This window comes from Vidua macroura, chromosome 1 (genome assembly GCF_024509145.1).
Source record: "Vidua macroura isolate BioBank_ID:100142 chromosome 1, ASM2450914v1, whole genome shotgun sequence".
Taxonomy (NCBI): domain Eukaryota; kingdom Metazoa; phylum Chordata; class Aves; order Passeriformes; family Viduidae; genus Vidua; species Vidua macroura.
The window spans coordinates 146444504-146463886 of NC_071571.1; positions in this window are offsets into that span (position 1 = coordinate 146444504).

Consider the following 19383-nt stretch of genomic DNA (forward strand, 5'->3'; position numbering starts at 1 on the left):
ACACAGTACCTGAGGTGTGCTGCAGGTGCAGAGTATATGCAGAATTCCCACACATGCACACTCACACACACACACACCAACACCCAGAAATAGTATTTCTCCTATACAGCACAAAGAAATTAATAATTAATAATACATAAATACATAAATAAATACTAATATATTATTTATTATCAAGAATTAGTATTTAATGTCATGTCTTCGTGAGGATGGAACTAGACTTAAAAAGCCCTGTGTGGACTGCTTGTGGCTGGAATAGAAGTGTGTGCAAGTGGACACATCCCACTGCAATGGGATCCATGGGGAGAAGCCACTGGAGAGAGGCATTGCTGTGGCTAATAGGGCACCAGCAGCATCCTCCTGGCTGCTCTCAAAGAGCAGGAAATCCCAGATAAGGTAAGAGAGGAGAGCACAGGAACACAGCACCCTGCAGAAAATCTTCCAGATAACACTGGAATCCTTTACATATTCAAGCAGGATGCACCCCAGGATAAGTTTCCACCCAACAACTATTTCAGGAATGCATTTGGGATCCTGCAGGGAACAGCCCAGCCCTCAGCAGGTGAGGCCCAACCTACTTTTAATGGGAAAAATGGTGAGACAGAGTTCCCTGGGTAGGAGGCCAAGGAACTGGAGCCTGGAGAGAACATTATACTGAATTGAAAAGACTTGCTTTTGGCAAATAAATCCTGTAAGGTCTGATAGAAAATTAAACACCTGAAAGGAAGATTTGAAATGTCTTCTAGGGATTTACCTCTGTGCTATATATTTTACAAAAATCTGGGTAAGGTATTGCATTCTTGCCTCACTGCAGGGAGCTAAATGCTCTTGAAGTTTCTTGGAGTTTTGATGGGGATGGCAAAACCCCAGGATTTTGTGTCACAGGATCACTTTCAGTGCACTACATGGTGTCCACAGAAGTGACTTGTTCTCTCACAGCTGGGCACAGCAGGAGGCTCCATGCCAGAAGCAGTGGTAGGACCTACCTGCTGGGGCAGAGTGGGACTGAGGTGTGAGGGACCTCCAAGAGCCTGGATGGAAGGCAAACCTGCAAAAAGGGTGGGGAAGGAGGATTTCTGCTTCTCCTCACTTGACTTTTCAATTTCTTTGTGTGGAGCTCTTAGAAGGGATGAAAACAGGATGGCTGCCAGAAAACTTGTGAGAAAGCCTGCTGTAGGCTAGATTCATTTACTAGATAACATCTAGTGCAGGTAACTTGCAGCTTGCCTTACACTGAAGGTTAAACATTTCTCTGTCTGTCACTGAAGTTCAATTTACAGGTGCACTGTAATTAATCCTAGATTGGGCTCTCAGTGCAAACTGAGAGACTTGGGGCCATATTTTATATCTTCTATCCTCCCAGGGAGTATTTACATTACAGAAAGATCAGGCTTCTAACAGCTACCACTGGGGAAGCTTTGCATTTCTGAAATATTTGAATAGTGCTATCCTAGCCCTTTTGCTGCATATTTAGTTTTCACAAAAATGACATAATCACCGTAAACAACATTTTTGTATGGCATTGTGCCTGCTGTGAATTCACATGGTAATTCCCTGAAGCATCTGCTCCTCCATATTCACAGGTCCTTTAAAGGACCACAATCTACCTGTGTAGATCTTTACATCCTAATATTTCCTGGTTTCTGCCACAGATTAAGGGTACATTTCTCAAATGCGTGGCAGTGAAGCAGGGAATATACTGAAGATACCTCAGTTAGATATCCTCTGAAAGATCTTCCTAGCTCTCTCCTTTTGGAAGGACTTTTTCGAGGACAGGGTAGCAGTAAAGTACTTTGTGAGGAGCTAGGTGGCATTCAGACTGCAGCTGTCTTGGGAAAATATGGCTTTCAGAAACAATGTTGACAGTGCTGACACAGAGCAATGCTCTCTAGAACCTGGCTAAGTGTTTTCCTCTCTAGCAAACCTTTTGCAGGCATAATTTACCCTGGAACTACTTGCATATTTTAAAGAAATCACACTGCTGTGTAACAGTGACATTCCTGATACCAGTTTCCTGCATACCTGCTGGTTTACAGCTTTGGCAGGGTTTGTCTGGTCAGGGGGGATGGTCTGAGCTCAGCCCTGCAGCCCTTAAGTGAAGAAACAAAGGGAAAGAAAAAACTTAACAACTGATGAGCTCTTCAGAAATCAGTTACTGAAACAAAAGTTTTATACCAATATCTGAATTTATATGATTCATCCTGGGCTTTCCTGAGCTTAGCAGTTCTTCGAGTTGGTGCTTCCATTATATGTTTGAGCACTTTTAGGGCAAAGGGAAAACTTAAGTTTCAGTCAGAGCTCCACTGCCTCCTATTCTGTTTAATATTGATATTTTTCAATTGCATTAACATCCAGTCACTCAGCTAATCTGGTCCCATTCCAACTCACACAAGATCTCTGCTTTTCAGTAAAAAAGATTTTTAGTGCAGGACAAGTGGTGACAATGTGAGTTTCATCTGAGGAATGTCTGGTTTCGTTTCAGCACGCAAAAACATAGAGCTGGACTTGTGAGAACATACACATCTTCATGGTCCATGTCTGGAATGCCAATAATTTCATTATGATTTGTTTGGGGATGGAGCATACTCTCCTTGTACCTTGGAGAAGCCAAAACTGTATTTTCTTCATACAGGGCATTATAGCTGATCCAAAATCAGAGAGCCCCTAAAATTCTAAGATCAAATCTACAGTATGCTAATAATTCCTCAGGCTTTTCATAAATCCTTTACTCCTCTGCCATACTCAGTCTCCCTGCTGCTAATGCATGTCTCTCCTCTTAGTGATGACCTCTCAGGAAACACAGTTTGCAGGAGGGGTTCACATCACCATTATCTTCTTTTTCTGTTCTGTGAAGATGGTACCAAAGAGAACATTTCAAATTTGCTCTAGGGTTTTTGTACCAAGTGATCAACTCTCATTCTTTGTTGTAAACCCATAGCAGTGATTTCCCATTCAAATCCTGGTCAGGTCCAATCTTAATTTCTACTAGAAGGAGTGTTCAGACCATTAAATACAAGGTGGGGTTTTGTTTGTTTGTTTGGGGGTTTGGTTTTTTTTTTTTTTTTGGTTTTTTTTTTTTGGTTTTTTTTTTTTGGTTTTTTTTTTTTTTTTTTTTTTTTTGTTTATTTGGTTTGGTCTTGGTTTTTTGGTTGGTTCTTTGTTTGCTTTTGGTTGGTTGGTTGGTTGGTTGGTTGGTTTTTGATACTATAAATGGCAGCAAAAAGGAGAGGTTGCTGCTATGTCTGTGTGTGAAGGGTGATGCTCTTGGCATCTGTACATGACTAAGAGACTCATATCCTGGTCCACACTCATTTCCTTAAGGTCATCACCTCTGTTCTTCTTTGTCATATTTTTTTTTCTGTCCTGACCCCAGGCCTGCAGACTTCAAGGATAGGATTTTCAGAAGTGACTTAAAAAGAGTTTATGTCTTGAATAATCCTGACTCTCTTAATCTTTTAGCTCTGAGATGGGGCATGCTGTGCTGTTTGAGTATCAGCACAAGTGCACCACACAGAACACAGGCATGGTTCTGGTATGAGGAAGCTGATGTGTAAATCCAGATTTTTCACTGTAGCCACCCTTGATGACAAAACCATGTCTCACCTTGCGTAGAGGAGCAAGGTGAGTCATCAAATCTGATTACTTCATTCTTCCCACAGACACAAGGCAGGTTGAAGTTCACCTCTTTTCCTTCCTTTCCTTGTGTGCTGCAAGGTATTTTGGAGGCTGAAATGTTTCCCAGACAAGTTCAGGGAAATACAGGGTGTTTCAAAACAGAAAAGACTGCCAAGATTCATGGAAACCACTTAGCAGTAGTGGGAAGAGATAGACATTATTAGATAGACATTGTTTTATCAAGACAAAGAACCAATACCAGAAGGTGAAAGGTACCTGAGAATATAAAGAACTGTCATGGAGGACATGACCTGAAGACCCCAGCTTTTAATTTCCTTTGGGTCTCAGTTCATGGTTTTACTGAGACCTGAAGAGAAACAGTGAATTCAGAAACCTCCTGTGAAACTCCTTTGTGCTGTTATGCATGCCTGGGTGTGTTTGTGGGCTGCAAATCCCCCTTGTGCAGCTCCCAGAATGGCAATGGTGGTGAAAGCTACACTGAACTTGCAGGGAAGTCTGAGAGCTCCTGCCCAGGCATGGGAGCTAGTGTAGGTACAGATGCTAAAATTCTGTTGGGCCTTTCCAGGTGTGCCCAGAGTCCAAGGCAAGACTGATGCTGAATTTCCACTGAAAATCCGCTTTGGCTTAAATGAAATTACGTCCTGGCGATGCCTTGGATCTTTTGAGTGTCTGATCTGGGGGAGAGAAAGAAAACTGGACTGAAAAATACCTTTAAGGTGGTTTTAAGGAGCAGTCACCTTCAGTCTCCTGCTCTTGGACTCCAAATCCTTGTAAATGTAAGCACACAGGAAGTTCTGTGTCTGGCATTGGTCAGAACTGGAATGTTATTGCTTGATTGGTCACTTTTCCCCATGTCTGGCTTCCACTTTCCAGAAATAAAGCAATGATTAGTAGCACAGGAAAGGAAGCAAGGAGAAAACTGCAGACAAAGTTGAAGTTTAGCAGGTTATAAACCTTGCTAGGTTTGGTGAGTTCCAGGCTGGACTGTGTAGTGTTGGGAAAGTTAAGTAAAATTTTAACTCAGACAAAAATCACAGCAGTGAATCAGCAACTAATTCTCTAACATCACATCCCTGCAAGCACGTCCCTCACGTCTCAGAGGAGTGAGTGATACCTTTTCCTGGGACATACACCTTCCATGTGATGTTCCTGAGTTCAGTGCTAAAAGAAGAAGAGTGCTGCCTGGCATGTTTTGACCTGTGTGTGCTCTGAGCATGTCATTGCCTCTGATGAGCTATTCTCTTTCATCCTTCCTCTTCCCTTAGTTTTTGAGAATTAAGGTCTGCAGTCATAAAAAGTGCTTTTGCTCATATCCATATGAGATGAACATATCATATTTGACTGTAGTGTAGGTGTGATTTGTTTCCATGTAAAGATATTGATATGCTTCTGAAAGATAAAGCCTTCTCTTGCAGTGCAGATAAGAAGAGTATCTGTCCTGAGGCAAGACAAACTACAGAAAAGCTTTCCAGAGAAAATTACCTTTCCTGATTCACAGGTTGTAGGTGCCTATAATGCCTGGTTCTGCCATGAACAGTGTTTATCAGAAGATTTCAGAGGAGGTTACAGTGTAAGGACATTTGTTGGAACCCTGAATGCTGAGAATTTTAAAGTTTCTGTGTTGAAAGCCACAGACCCTCAAGAGAACACTATATTTGACCTGGGACCATGGAGAAGGCTTCTAAAATTGAGTGATAAAACTGGGATTATGGGTGGGTAGTTTGAATAGAAGTGTGTAATATCACATGGTGGGAAAATTAGAGTTTAAGGTTTTAGAATATAGTAATATCTGTAAAGCTAAGATGGAGGTTTTAAGGTGGTGGCTGGTCCTTCTTCTTCAACTTCTTCTTCATGGGTTTGGTGGTATTTTGTAATTGGTTAGAAAAATCCACATTGTGGGACACGGGTGATTGGTTATTGGGTTAAAAGTAAAAATAATTTAGGTGTCATTTCTTAATTGGATAGTTTAGCCTTAAAAGACCTTGAAGAGAAAGTTACCCATTTTGTAGCTTGTTAGTAGAATACAGTAGAACTGACGACTTGTAAGACTGTAATATAGATAAGAACTAATAAACATTTGAGCCCAAACACGAAATACCATCTCAAGCACTTTAATCCCAACCTTGACAGAGGCAGGAAAAGAAGCCAGGAACCAGCAGACATCTACTCTGGAAAACTTAATGGGAAATTAGTAGGCGGCTATGGGAATCTGCTGTCTTGCCCCTTATCTGCTGCAGCCATCCAACCCTTCTCCTACCTCCTGTGCCAGCATACAGCCCATGTGTGCTTCTCTCATCCGCAGCCACTTGACTGAAGGCACCCACCAGAAATGATGATGCATCAGCAACGGAGCAGAAAAGAGAAACTGGGTGCACAAGGAGGAACTGAATGTAGATAGAAAAGTAAAAACTTACTACTTCCTTGTTAACAATCACTGAATAGGGCAATATGGTGGTTGTTCAGCCCCTGACCAATTCAAGCCTGTATGTCTCATCTCAGGGAGGTTCCCCCTGGGTTTGTAATTAGCAGACACATTTGTGCTGTGTAAGGAGCTCTGGGGGGCTCTCAGTGGCATGTGAAATACTGCACTTAAGGTAAATGTGTATGCAGTCACTGTTGTCTCTCACCACCATAAATTCAGATTTGTAGGTAACTTTGTGAAATGGGGGCAGCAAAGATTTTAAGGTTTAACATTTTGAGATCCCATACTGCATTTGACACCTGGACAATGCCTTGGCAGGAAATACAGTAATTTACCCTGTAAATTACTTTACCTTGCACTGTAGAAGGCTGACTCTCTTGATTGCCTGGAGCCTTAAGGAAAATGGCAAAATCCTTTGTATCTAGGGATGACTCTGGCTTTCATGGGAAGCTTGTGTTTTGTAAGACCAAAGGTCTTCAGCCTGACCAATGACTTTGTATGGCATTTTCGTGCTCAACAAGAGACCTGCTATAGAAAACCAATCTAAGCAACACTATTGGCCTCTCACCATGGTCACAGGTTTTCTTGGCATGTTCTGTGCCAAGAAAATCATGGCTGATGTTGCAGAACATGGACCTCTTCTTGCTCTGTATTGTTCTGTTCTTTGTGACCAAACGACTACCCTACCTCTAGTAGAAAGAAAATGGAAAATTACTGATCCTTTTTTTGGGTGAGATCTCTACCTCTTGCTTACTCCTTTTGCCTCTTTCATCTCACTGCATATAACTGAAAGAGTTAATTTAAAAAATTGGTAACACAAAAATATTGTTCTCTCTTATCTCGCTAGGGAGCTGGGGCTTTTCAGGCAGATTAATAAATAGTACTATTTTTTGCAAAAGGTGGCTTTAATTAGTGTTTAATGTAGGCTGGAAAGAGAAAAGGGGATTTCAGAATCAATGCTAGGAAGCAAGTAACATCATTGCCAGGTCAAGAGAGTTTCTTCTCTCAAAAGCAACCATGAAATTTGCCTTGCACAGTTCTGGATTTGTTGTTTCTGGCTTTCTGTGGTTAGACTTTTCCAGTTTACAGGAAGAATATGTCCATCAATCCATCCTTCCTTTCTCAGTACCGCTCCTTTAAATGCTGCCTGGACTGTTGGCATCCAGCTGTGTGCTTTCAGGCTCTGCCAACATCACTAGGAGTGTGTGCTGCAGAAGCATTATGCCTTCATTTAATTATGTGCCCCCAGCTTTTATTCTGAGTGAGCTCAGGCCCATGTTCACAGCCAGTTTCTCTGCTTCTCTGTTTCTCTGCTGGAGGTTATGTGAGTGAGCAGAGGCTCTGGGACAGACAGCCCCACCAGAAAGCTGGAGGCGAGTTAAGGAGAGCAGCTGCAGCACTTCTGGTGGGCAAACAGGAGTTGAACTTGCATTATTGCATGTTGTTATCAGTAGTGCAAAGAGTGGATTATAAACATGAACAAAGCTTTGACACCATGAACTTTTTAAACAACTGCTTTAAAATCTGTATTTTGAAGAAAGAGAGAGAGAAAAGCAACCAAGCACTGAAGACCTGGGGAGAAATGAGACGCAAGAAGGAATCAGAGCAATAAAGTGGGAAGGGGCACAGAGAGATCAGCCCATCCTTTGTAGAGGAAGAGTTGCCTTAAAAGTGCATATTAATGCTTAGTGCTGCCTTTATGTACTTTCATATATGTCAAAACCCTTCATGCTGAGCTGGTTTAGCATTGCAGTGCTCATGGACCACGTTGCCTCAGGTTACCTGTGAGCAGGCAGAGTTGTTGGCTTCCTTCATCTACACAGATATGGCAAAACTATAGAAAGTACCTAATCCAAAATTCACTGTACAGTAAAAAATTGTTCACCTCCTTGCTCCTCTCCCAGCAAGCACTGGCAGAGAGCAGAGGGAAGATATGTGGGTCACAAAACTTTCAGAGACTTCATTTCTCCAAAAGTTTCAGTGGTTCTGAGTGAACAGGTGGAAAGGAAAGGACAACAGGAGATGCTGAGAGAGCATATAAGGGGTTAAGTCATACTGGGGCATGCATGGAGATGCCTGCAGAACAGCACAGGGCTGGCAACATGCCAGACTAGACATGGTGTGTACTGAAGGGTCTGAATTCTTTTTTTTTTTTTTTTTTTTTGCTAGAAACAGTCGAATTTTCCTTTCTGTGTGTCAATGACTGTGGGATGCAGCTGCTTACAGTCAAAATGGCCAGCACCAAAAGTCATAATATGTTGAGAGAACAGGTGTATTTAATCCCCTTCCCAGTAGTTACTCATTAAAAGAAGGTAAAATAACTCAAACCAGCAGGTATTGCAGGGGAGGAAAAAAATAGTTAAACATGCAGGTGATAAACATCTGAGTTACTGATTAACTCCTGGGTTTTGTAACCCCCAGAGTTCTTTAGCTGGTTTACTGGGAGACCAAAACACAGAGTTGTGCCAGTGCAATAATTTATAATGCACTTTATCTCTCCTTGGCACAGGTGTGCCTGGGCTGTGACAGTGAGGACAGCACTGCCCTCTCTTGTTGGGAAGGGTTCAGATCCCTTTCAACACCTGCAGTGCCTTTCAAAGTGTGTCAAAACAGCCCAAAAAATCCATGTAGGACAGGGTGGATTGAAGTATAACCTCTTCTTTGGGGTGTCAACTGCCAGAAGTTGGGAGAGAAGAGAAGGAATAATTGACTTGCTGTGTGTGCACATCCTCAGGCATCCACCTCAGGATGTCCATTGCAGATGAGATCTGGGGCAGCTTTGGTCTGTGACTCTGGGGCCAAGCTTATGCTCTCAGGGAAAACTCTGGGCTGGAAAGGAAAGTGGAGACTTAATCCTTTCAGGAGCAATCAGAGTGAAAGCAGTGCAACACTCTTGGCAGGATGGAGAATAGGCTGATGCTCATCTGTGAGGAAAAAGAGGTGATTTCAGATGCCTTCTTCCACCTGAAGCATCTTGTTTTTCCTCCTGCACCCAACCAGCTGCATTCAGTCTGGAGTGTTGCCTCAAGCAATATCTCTCCCTCCCTGTCAGTCTTGATGTTGTCACTTGTTACTGCAGCCTGTTGCTCGTGTTTCACGGGGCACATGCTGTTTGCCATCTGGAGGTAAGTCTGAGAAGCGCGGTGGCAGCACTCACTGCCATCAAGGGTTCAGCTCAGCCTCCTCAGCTGCTGGCTCTTCCTTATGCTGCCTGACTAGAGCATCCTGAGGCCTTGCAGGGATGTGAGGAAACTCCTGAACATGTGAGTCCCTGAAGAGAGGCAGCTTTGCCATGTGGTGCAGAGAAAGTCCTTCCAAAATTTAGTAGCTGTGTTTTCAACTGACACAGCTTGTGTTTTAGTTGCTCTGGCAAAGAACTGATCCTGTGGCACTCCAATCTCTGCTTCACTCTGAGGCATTGATGAAATGTGAAGAAATAAGCAGAAGCACTCAGTAGAGATGGACACAGGCTTGCTGAATGGGCAGGATGTCAGGGGCCTATGCTAGGGAATGCTAGACCAGGGTGAGCTGAGCCAAGGAGGGCCTAGCTGTGTCTCTGGGGATAAAGGATGCCCTGTGAATGGAGTCTGAAAAGATCCAAGTCTGGTTTGTGCTCTCTCTTACTTCTGCTCAGTCTCTTTTAAAACTCCTCATCTATAAGCCAAAAACAATAGCCATTAAAAAATCCAAACTGTTGTTTCTCACCATTAGCTGTCACAGAAGGCAAAAATGCCCCTTTGCTGGACCAGCTCATTCTGCTGCTTGACCTGCCTTTGCAATGCTCAGTTTTAATATTTTTCACTTTAAATTTCACAGTAAGGGTCTATTTTCCAGGTCCCAAACAAACAGCAGGGTGCACACTGAACAATAGCAAAGGGTTTGGCAGCATGCAGGTTTCTTGTCTGTGCCAGAAAAGCTTTTCTGATGGCCCTGAGTTCCTCTTTACCCCCCTCTGCCAAGGCCTGACATCAGGGAAAGAGAAAATACAATTGAACGCCATCAAGAGTAATGTTCTGTTTATTTTCCTGCTAACAGAATTATTCTCAGAACATCTCAGAAATCAGAAATGGGAGCAATGGGAGGGGTGGGAAAAATCAGAACAAGCCCACTTTGGGATTTCATTAGCTGCCAGCAGAGAAGAGACTAGAATCAGGACTGAAATGCAGACCAGAGACACAATAAATGAAGCTGGACATGTCACGTGTCCTTGTTTGCCCTTCTAGTAAAAGATCATGAAGACCTGGGGAGGTTTCTCTGCCAGAAGCAGGATGATGTAATCTGTTAATTGTGTTTATTGGTTATTGCTGGTTCCTATAGCTGTGTGGGACTGTCACTCCAGAGCAGCTCATACATCAGTATGGATTTCCCAGGGGAGAAAATAAAAGGAGATATGGACTCCTCCCCATGAGCAGGGACTGCTGCTCTTTGCCCTTGTGCCCAGTGATGTGGTTGTGCATCTGCACAGCCTCTTCCTTGTGACACAAAATGGCATCTCCTGGCTGCTGGAAGGGACAGGTCTCACTCCCTCTTTTTACCTCTCTCCTTTCCTTCCCACAGCTGCACCACTGCAGTCTTGCTCTCTTGCACAAGCTGTAGCTTGGATAGAAAGAGGGGAAAAAAAGCATCAATGGACCTGGAGCTCTACCAGCTTCAGTAAAACAATTTTTTTGTTGTTGTTGTTCAGTAAGACTACTGTGTTAAATCCTGCTTTCTTAGCTCTAAACAGCTGACATCCTAGTCTGTTCTTGTTCTGTGAAACTGTTCTGGCTTAAAATCTGCTTAGTTATTCCTTAAAAGCAATCTTAGGATGCTGAGCTCTCTTATCCAGCACAGAGCAGGAGGACACATGGACTGTGCAGATCATCTCAAGGATAGTGGAATGTGCTGTATGTCTTCTTGCACGAGTGGGGTCCCCTTGTCCAAATGTTATGCACCCATCAGAGACGTTCAGTTCTACCTTCCAGGATTTTGAACAACTTTCAAGAGTTCAAGTGGTCTGTTTGTCCTCAGGCCAGGAGAAATGAGGTGAATGCACATGTGATCAGGTGTGGGTAGAGGAAGATTGGGTGGCTTCCATCCAAGTTTGCAAAGTGGGAATCGGAGACCAAGTGTGCTGCTCCTGACTATGCAGTCTCTGAACTACCTCTGCCCACTCCTGCATGGGAGATGTTCCTCCTCTGGAAATCCCCACAGCTAACACTGTTTCCACTGTTATTCCCATCCTGCAAGTACAACTGCTGTGACATGGATCAATAACAAACTGATGAGCCAGAGCCTTTCCTCAGGCTACTGCATGGAGCAGGGCATGAGGAATGGAGGAGGAGGCTTTCCAGCTTTCAGTTCACTACCTCCTGTCTCACCAAGGTCAGTAGTAACCCAAAATCAGGCAGAACAGAGGGCTGACTCAGCAGGACCCCCTGATGGGCTTGCTGCCTGCTCCTTTCTGAGCTGATTGCCCTGATGATGATGGGGAAGAAAATATATGGGAAGAGATGACAGACCTGCCGCCTCCTGATGGCAGGCTGATAGCAGCCATGGAATTAACTGGGGTTGGCTAGAATAGGGGCACTTGACCTCTCTCTCTCCATTCCCTGGACCAGTTTGGGGATGTCTTTCCACAGACAGCTGTGCTATGAAATGAACTTACAATTTTCCAAGAGAAGTAGTTATTTCCATAGGAAAGAGTGAATGAGCCATGAAATGACATTTCTGTCCTTTACACAGTATCAGGACCCACAACTCAATTGAGCTTTTAACCAGAACAAGTTACTTTACTGATGTGTGTGCCGTGAACTCCCTTCCCTTGCCCATTTCCATTTTGGTAGGGACTGCATTTGTGGCATCATTTTCCTTGTACAACTCTTTTTCAGCATAAATCACTTTCCATTGTTCCAGTCCAACTACTGAGTGGAAAAGAAAACACGCATGGGTTTGATTGCCATCACTCCTGCTAGTAGAGAAGTGCCAAACCCAGTCTCTGAGTCAAAGCTAACAGTGGGTGGCCAACACCTGCTTGGCAGTGGGGAGGAACAGTGAGGAGATGGCAAAGAACATGGGGATGGCTCCACCTGTCCCTGGCAGAGTGGCATTTCCTCCTTCTTCAGAGTGCACTGGTGGGACCTGGCTTTGAGCTGACTCAGGCTGGGTCCATAGTGATAAATAAAACACAGACTAAAACCCTGTCCCACAGCTGTTCTTTCTGCTTGGCTGTTTGCACACTTACTGGCCTGGTTTGGAGGCCATTCCCATGAGGCAGCACCTGGAACATGGATCTAATTGCAGCCAGCTGGGTGGATGTGAGCTGTGCTAAAGGTTTGTGACTTCTGACAGGGACATCACCTCCAGTTCTCATCCAAACCCACTAAAGACAATGGAAAGATCTCCTGGTGACTTCAGCAGCCTCTGTGTCATGTCCTAAACTGGATTCAGGCCAACATGGGATCAGACCAAGCTCACTGCCCAAGCAGCTTTAGGCTGATGTCAGTGGAGTGGTTGGTGTGGATTCTCAGCAGCAGGGCTGGTGTTGAGGGGTGAGGGCTTCCTCAAAGCCAGGATGGATGTTGGTCGTCAGGTCCAGGAGTTTATAACTGTGAGTATGACAAGTCCAGTCAGGGTAAGTTTTAGAATAGTGGCCTGGATAATGGTTAATGACTGATCTACAGAATAAATTATTGTAGGTGAAATCTGTTAACCTCATGCTTAAAGCAGCCATGCTGTATTCTCCCTCCACAGATGAGGGTTTTTTCAAAACAGAATAAGACTTAATAAATTAAATTATTAATTAATAACTTTAAGTTTTTAATTTTTTCCAAAGAAAATTTTCACTTTGTTCCAGAACTTATTGCTACACTGTAAATACAGGGGCTTTTTACTCTTTTCTCTGACTTTAAAAATTTCTCCACAACTTCTAAAAATTTGGAGGCAGGAAAAAAGGTTTGGACAACATGTTAAAAAAAATAAAAACTTAGGCTCTAAGGATAGCTAGATTTTTTTTGTGTAAAGATATGCATTTTCTATACAATCCACTTTGTAAAAATAAGGTTTAAGAAAATTTTGAAAATGATACAGTCATTAATTCAATTTTTTGTTTATTCTTTGTAGCACAGTAGCTACATTAAATATTTATATAGCCTGTGTATCTTGGGGATAGGAATCTTTTTTTTTTTTTTTTTTTCTGCATTTGTACATCTGGTAGTGACGACAGACACCATTATGAAGACACTGAACACTTTTGCTGCATCAACAAGGACTCATTGTGTCACTATCATTTTGGTGACAACTTGTGGCCCTGCTGCATGCCATAAAGTGATAGGATTTTTAGGAACCTGTTGAGGTACAGGAAAACATTTGTCTGATGCTTTTGCCAGGCTTTCTTTTTCATGGCTGCCAAGCAGATCAAAACTGTCTGGTCAAGGCCCAGATCTTCCTGTGCTAAGTTCCAGGCAGAGGACTGACAAGCTGAAAGACTTGAATGGAATGGATACCAAGTATGGCAAATCTATAAATGCCATGTGGCATTTCCATAAATCCAGATCCAGAAAGTTAAATTCTAGGAGAGGGTACAGGTGAATACAAAAATGGAATTTTTAAAATTATTTTTTATTTCTTCTGGGACTAATGGAAAATTGTGCTGCCTGGTGTAAATTGATGTGGCTTTGGGAGGATGACCTCTGGGAGGAGATGATCTACATCCATGAGAACATGGTCAAGTATTACGGTGCTGTAGACTGTAGGACTGCATAGGAGTGGCGGGTCTGCAGGGCACTGTTATCAAAAGAAGTGAATACTTGAAACACAAAGAAATAAAGTTGTTCTGTACCAGTTGTGAGGCCAACATTTGTTGCTGTAAGCACAGTAATCTCTCTATCCTTCCTGCAAAATAGAGCCTCTCCCAAAATAATCTGGATGACAGAGACTCTTCCCTAATGAGTTTAAAGGAATTTTTCTGTCTTTTCTTCCAAACCCTGCAACGTCAGCTGGTTCACCAGAGCCATTCCCCTCCTGGAGTAGCCCACTGCCATAACCCTGTAACCCCAGCCTTGCACATCAACAGAAACACACTTTGGTGTGTTTCTAGGAAGAAGAAACACTCACACTCTTCACACTCTGGTGAAGAGTGTGAGTGTTTCTTCTTCCTAGAAACCTCAGCTGAAAGGACTCTCTGAAGGTGTCTGACCCAAGAAGGAATCCACAGTACTCTATGAGATCAGCCATGGCTTTATCTAGCCATGCCCTGATGTCATCCAGGGACAGAGGTCCCATTTCTTCTCCTGGCTCACCTATTTCCTTCTCATCCTCCTAGTGAGAAAGGCCTCTTGCCTAATGTCCAGCCTGAACCTCCCAAGCTCCAATGCAAGGCCATTGTCGCTTCTACTCCATTTGATATACAGAAATGAACGTGTCTCAGCCATCGGCACCTCCCCTTTACAGAAGGGCAAGGCATCAAAGCCACACAGTATTTCTTGGCCTTTTTATACACTGTTTGCTCATATGGTAGAAAAGAAGACTCAGGCTAGGGTCTGACTAATATTCAGGCTAGGGACTAACTAGGACCTGATATCATCCATGTTATTTAGTCTGTAGTGTGTTTCCTGGCACTGTTTTAGGTCATGGCTATTCATCCCCCCACAGACTGTGCCCAGGCTTAGCCTGAGATGCAGCATAAGCCAAGAACTGTTCCCAAAGACAGTAGAGATGAAGCCATCCAGTGTTTTTAAGACAGTGAGGTTTAGCTGTACAGTCATACTCCATGCCCTTGGTCACAAGAATGGGATATGACCTATCTTATTATATCCTACTTTTATGTTTATATATCTACATATATAAACATGTCCCAGAACATGCCTGTTAACTGCCAGCTGCCAATTCACACTTTGCAATGTCCAGCATTCCCTTCCTGCCACCTCTGGGGACACAGTGTAAACATTCAGCTTCATTTCATGGGAATCCCACTCTGATGGTGCTGCTGTAATACTTTTACATTATTTCATATACTTTTACTTAAAATACATGAGTTTAAGGAATAGCATTATTTTAGGTAACAGGGATAGTACTTGGGGCTACAAGAGATGCAGGGTTAGGTGCTAATCAGAACAGATATGGTCAGTGGGCTGGAGAGAACTCGTCTTCAGCACTGTGGGTGAGACCAGCTCCAGAAAATTAAGCGTGAGCAGTGCTGATGTAGTCACAGGAATGAACACTTGGCTATTCCTGAAAGGATGTCTAGAGCTGGCAGATGAGCCTTACTGTGCTTTCCATTATCATGAAGAAAGCACTGGGAAAACAGCTCACACACTGCTGGCAGCCAGCAGCCAGATAAACCTTCTGTTTTCATTGAACCCAGATAATTAATTTGCAGCATTGATTGTTTTTTACAATATATCTTTGCCTCATTTAACACTTGCCCACTACAGCTGAGAACAAATAAATCCAAAACTATACAAGCTGATGGTATTGGTAGCATAACATGGAAGTCCTTCTAGAAATAACTGAGTTGACCATAAGGTCCGCAAAGGACATTTTGTCTGCTATAACAAAAGCCTTTTACATCCCCAAATAAAAGATTTGTACCACTACAACATAGCCAGGACTCCCAAATATGTGTTCCTTATCAGGAAATTTGGTAACAAGGGAAGGATTTATTTATTTATTTAATTTCCAATGATGAGCATTTCTATAGGGTCAGTTAAAAAAAAAATCCACAGCATATCTGCGAGTGCTGTCCTCTTTCAAACAGAAAGGAAAACTGCACAGAAAGCAGCACTGATAGAAACCCTTAGGGTGTGAAGCCTTGCAGAACTTCTCCCATCTTGTTCTCCATCATGGCCTGTGGGTTCTTGCATTTAGTTATTACCCAGAGGCCAAAATAGACAGATTCAGCAAATAAATCCCAAGCCTTACAGCTGTGAAGATAGAAGTGTCAGGAGGGAACACGCTCTGAGCCTGAGATGTGACACACTGCTGTGAGAGTGCTCCAGAAGCCACAGGATAACTCATGGGAACGGGAAAAGAGCACGCTCTAGTGGGGAAATCATTAAAGTCTATTAGAAAAATCTATTAGAAAACAAATCGCTGCACTGAACACTGCATGTGAGAGCAGCTGTTGCTTCCTGTCTCTGTCCAGTGTTTCTTCCACTGTGCATCTCCTGTCACTTGTTGCCCCGGTACCCCTTAGTCCAGGCAGGGGGACAGTCCTTCCAAGGCTGTCCCACGTACTGACATGCAGTTTGGGCTGATTTAAGGAGCCAGAATTGGGTCGTCTCCCTTTGCCTGGCTGAGTGCACTTGGCACAGGGCACGTTTCCTGTGCCAGTGTGGCAGGGCCAGTAAGAGGGGCGTGGGAGGACAGTTGGGTCAGACCTTGATGGCAAAGTGCCCCGTCAGCACAGTAATTAGTAAGCTCCTTCCCTCTTCCTTTCACTGTCACACACAGTGGAAAACTGTCTCCATTAAGAAGGACAACTCATTACTGGCAAAACAGACGCTAATCAGATATTAGTTGTAATCATTAATGAAAAAGCTAATGAGGTGCTGAGATCCCCAGCGCTGACTAAAATGAGTTAATCACATCTCACTGCTCAAAAGCCCATTAATCTGTGTGCATGCTGATGTTTCCCATTCCTTTGCTTATTATAGGAAATAAAAAACATCGTTCTGGCTTGATTTGCGTGCATCTGTCGGATCTCTCTGCTGAGCTGTTGCAAAACCTACAGCTGGTGACAAACAATGACATTCCCTTGGCCCACAGGAAGCCACCACAGAGAGGTGGAATGGGACCCACCTTCAAGGAAGGAAGCAAACAACACCATACCCACAGCCACATAAGAGTGATTTCTCATTGCCCCTGGCTTTTGGTCTAAAATGCTATTCCAGCCCCTACAAGTAACAAGAACTGAAGAGCCACCAATGCCCCAGGTGAATTCCTCCTGAAGCAGCTTGTAGTTTTTTCAGCTAGGTTCCTGTCTTTACTGCTAGTGGTATTAATCTCACCTGATTCTAGTGGGATATCTCTGGGATGGATGGGCAATTAGAAGCATCCAGCAATTTAGGTAATTAGGTGTAAATTTGACCTAGATTTATTTCAGGTGTTATTGGCAATACATATTTGCAGACTTCCAGAAATCCTGGAATCCACAAGATTCCTTCAGTATCTAGTTTATTTTAATCTGCTTGGAATGGAGTTAGTGTTATTCCTAGCACCCATACAGTGCTGTGCTTTGGATTGGTGGCTGTGGGAAGTGAGTGAGTGGCTGTGTGTGTGCTTGGCTACTGGCCAGGGTCAAATCATATGTGTGCCCAAATGCATTACTAGCCTAATTAACTCCTGGCCCACCTACTTTGATGAATCAAACAAATGGGTAAAACTCTACTTTTCTTCAAAAGGTTCTCCAAAAGATCCATTTGCTTTATTTTTATGTATCCTATCTTCACCTTTAAATCTGTTTATTTCTATTTCCTTACTTACCTATTTAAATGAAACCCTCAAATTATAGAGCCTGTCAGCTTGCAGAATTTCTCCCTGCAGCCAACCCTTTGGTGTCCTCAAAGGGACAGTTTCTCCCACACCTCTTTCTTGTGACTCTACTTCTGCAGGAAGCTCTGTGCTACACACTACTATACAGGAGCTCTGTGCCTCATCAGCATCTTGGGGAACTTGCTCACACTCACCCACCCTCTGATACCTGAATCCTTCAACATTTAAAGGAGAAAGAGGAGTTGAAATAGTGGTGGGACAAGGAGGAACAGTTTTAAAGTAACAGAGCTGAGATTTAGATTAGATGTTATTAGGAAATTATTTACAGTGAGGATGGTGAGGCACTGGCACAGGTTGCCCAGAGAAGCTGTGGATGCCCCATCCCTGGAAGTGTTCAAGGCTGGGTTCGATGGGGCTCTGAGCAACCTGGTCTGCTGGAAGGTGTCCCTGCCCATGGCAGCAGGGCTGGAACTGGATGATCTTGAAGGTCCCTTCCAACTCAACCATTCTATCCAAACATCTCTGTGGTTGGATATAACACAAAAATGCACACGGGGAGAAATGGCCATAAGGGACTCCTTGATGTAACACTTGATTTGGGGCATCCTTGGGGGAGCCCATGGTGCTGCAGCGTTTGTGGCTCAGGTTAGGAGGCTTTCCTCACTCACCTGGTGTCTGGGTGGACAGGGAGGCCAGCTGGTAGTGGCTGTGTAACTCTGGAGTCTTTGATTCTGTGGAAACAGTAACTATTGTGGAAAATGTCCTGTCTTAGTAGGAGTGTTAATGTCATGGGGACAGACAAACTCCCACATGGATATATTTATATTCTGCCAGCCAAAGATTACCTTAGAAACTCAAACTAAGGAGTAGACCAATGCAGTAAATTTCCTACAGGGGAAAATTTAACTGAAAACACAGAGATTTACCTGACCATGAAGAACTTTTTACTGTGTGAACCATATTTTATTTCATATTGCTTGGAGACAATAAATGTAATGAGATAAACTCCCTCAAATTCTATAGAAAAGACAAGGGAAATCAATTTTTTTAAAAGTGGCAAGGGACTCCTTTGCCTTTTCATTCATTGGGTTTAATTGCTATTCTGACTGTGAGCCATCAAAGGAACCCATGCCATGGACTGAAGCCATACAGCTCCCCTGTGGGTCCTTTTGTTCTTCATTTGATGGTATAAACAAAGTCCTCTGTCCAAGTCCTGTGGTTGGTCCATCTGTCTGCATGCTGCTGCTGTTGTTGCTGCATGTCTTACTAGTCTCAAGTGGTTTCCAGATTGTAATTTTATACAAATTACTTTCCTGACAAAATAATTTCAGACCTGGAAGTCACATTGCACTGCACCTCTTGTGAGTGCGCATGAAGCAAAATACAAAATGATTTCTAAGAAAGCTGTTCTTTGGTGTTATTTTGCTTTGCTGAGGATAACAGAGGAGCAAATGCTTTGCATCTCCTCTGCACCTGAAGTGACTGGAATAGCTCCTCAGACCTGTGTGTCTCTACTTCCCACATAATTTTCAACAAGTGTGATTCTGGCTGGGCTGTATCCATAAATGGTGGTTAACATCTCACTGATGCAGCATGTCTAGAGCCTGCGTTGAAAAGGAAAGTGTCAAGCAGTTTCTGAGAACCTGATCCTCTGAAGGTCACACTAGCCAGCAGCTCTTACTGTGACCAACTCACCACTGCCTGTGGCTGAACAGGAGCTTCCTGAGCCGAACTCAAGAAGACTCCCGGAGCTCCTACCATCAGGATGGTTGCATTTCAAAGGGCAACTTGCATCACTGCCAGACCATCTACCCTACTCAGTCCCTTAAACAATGAAAAGGAAAGGACAGATA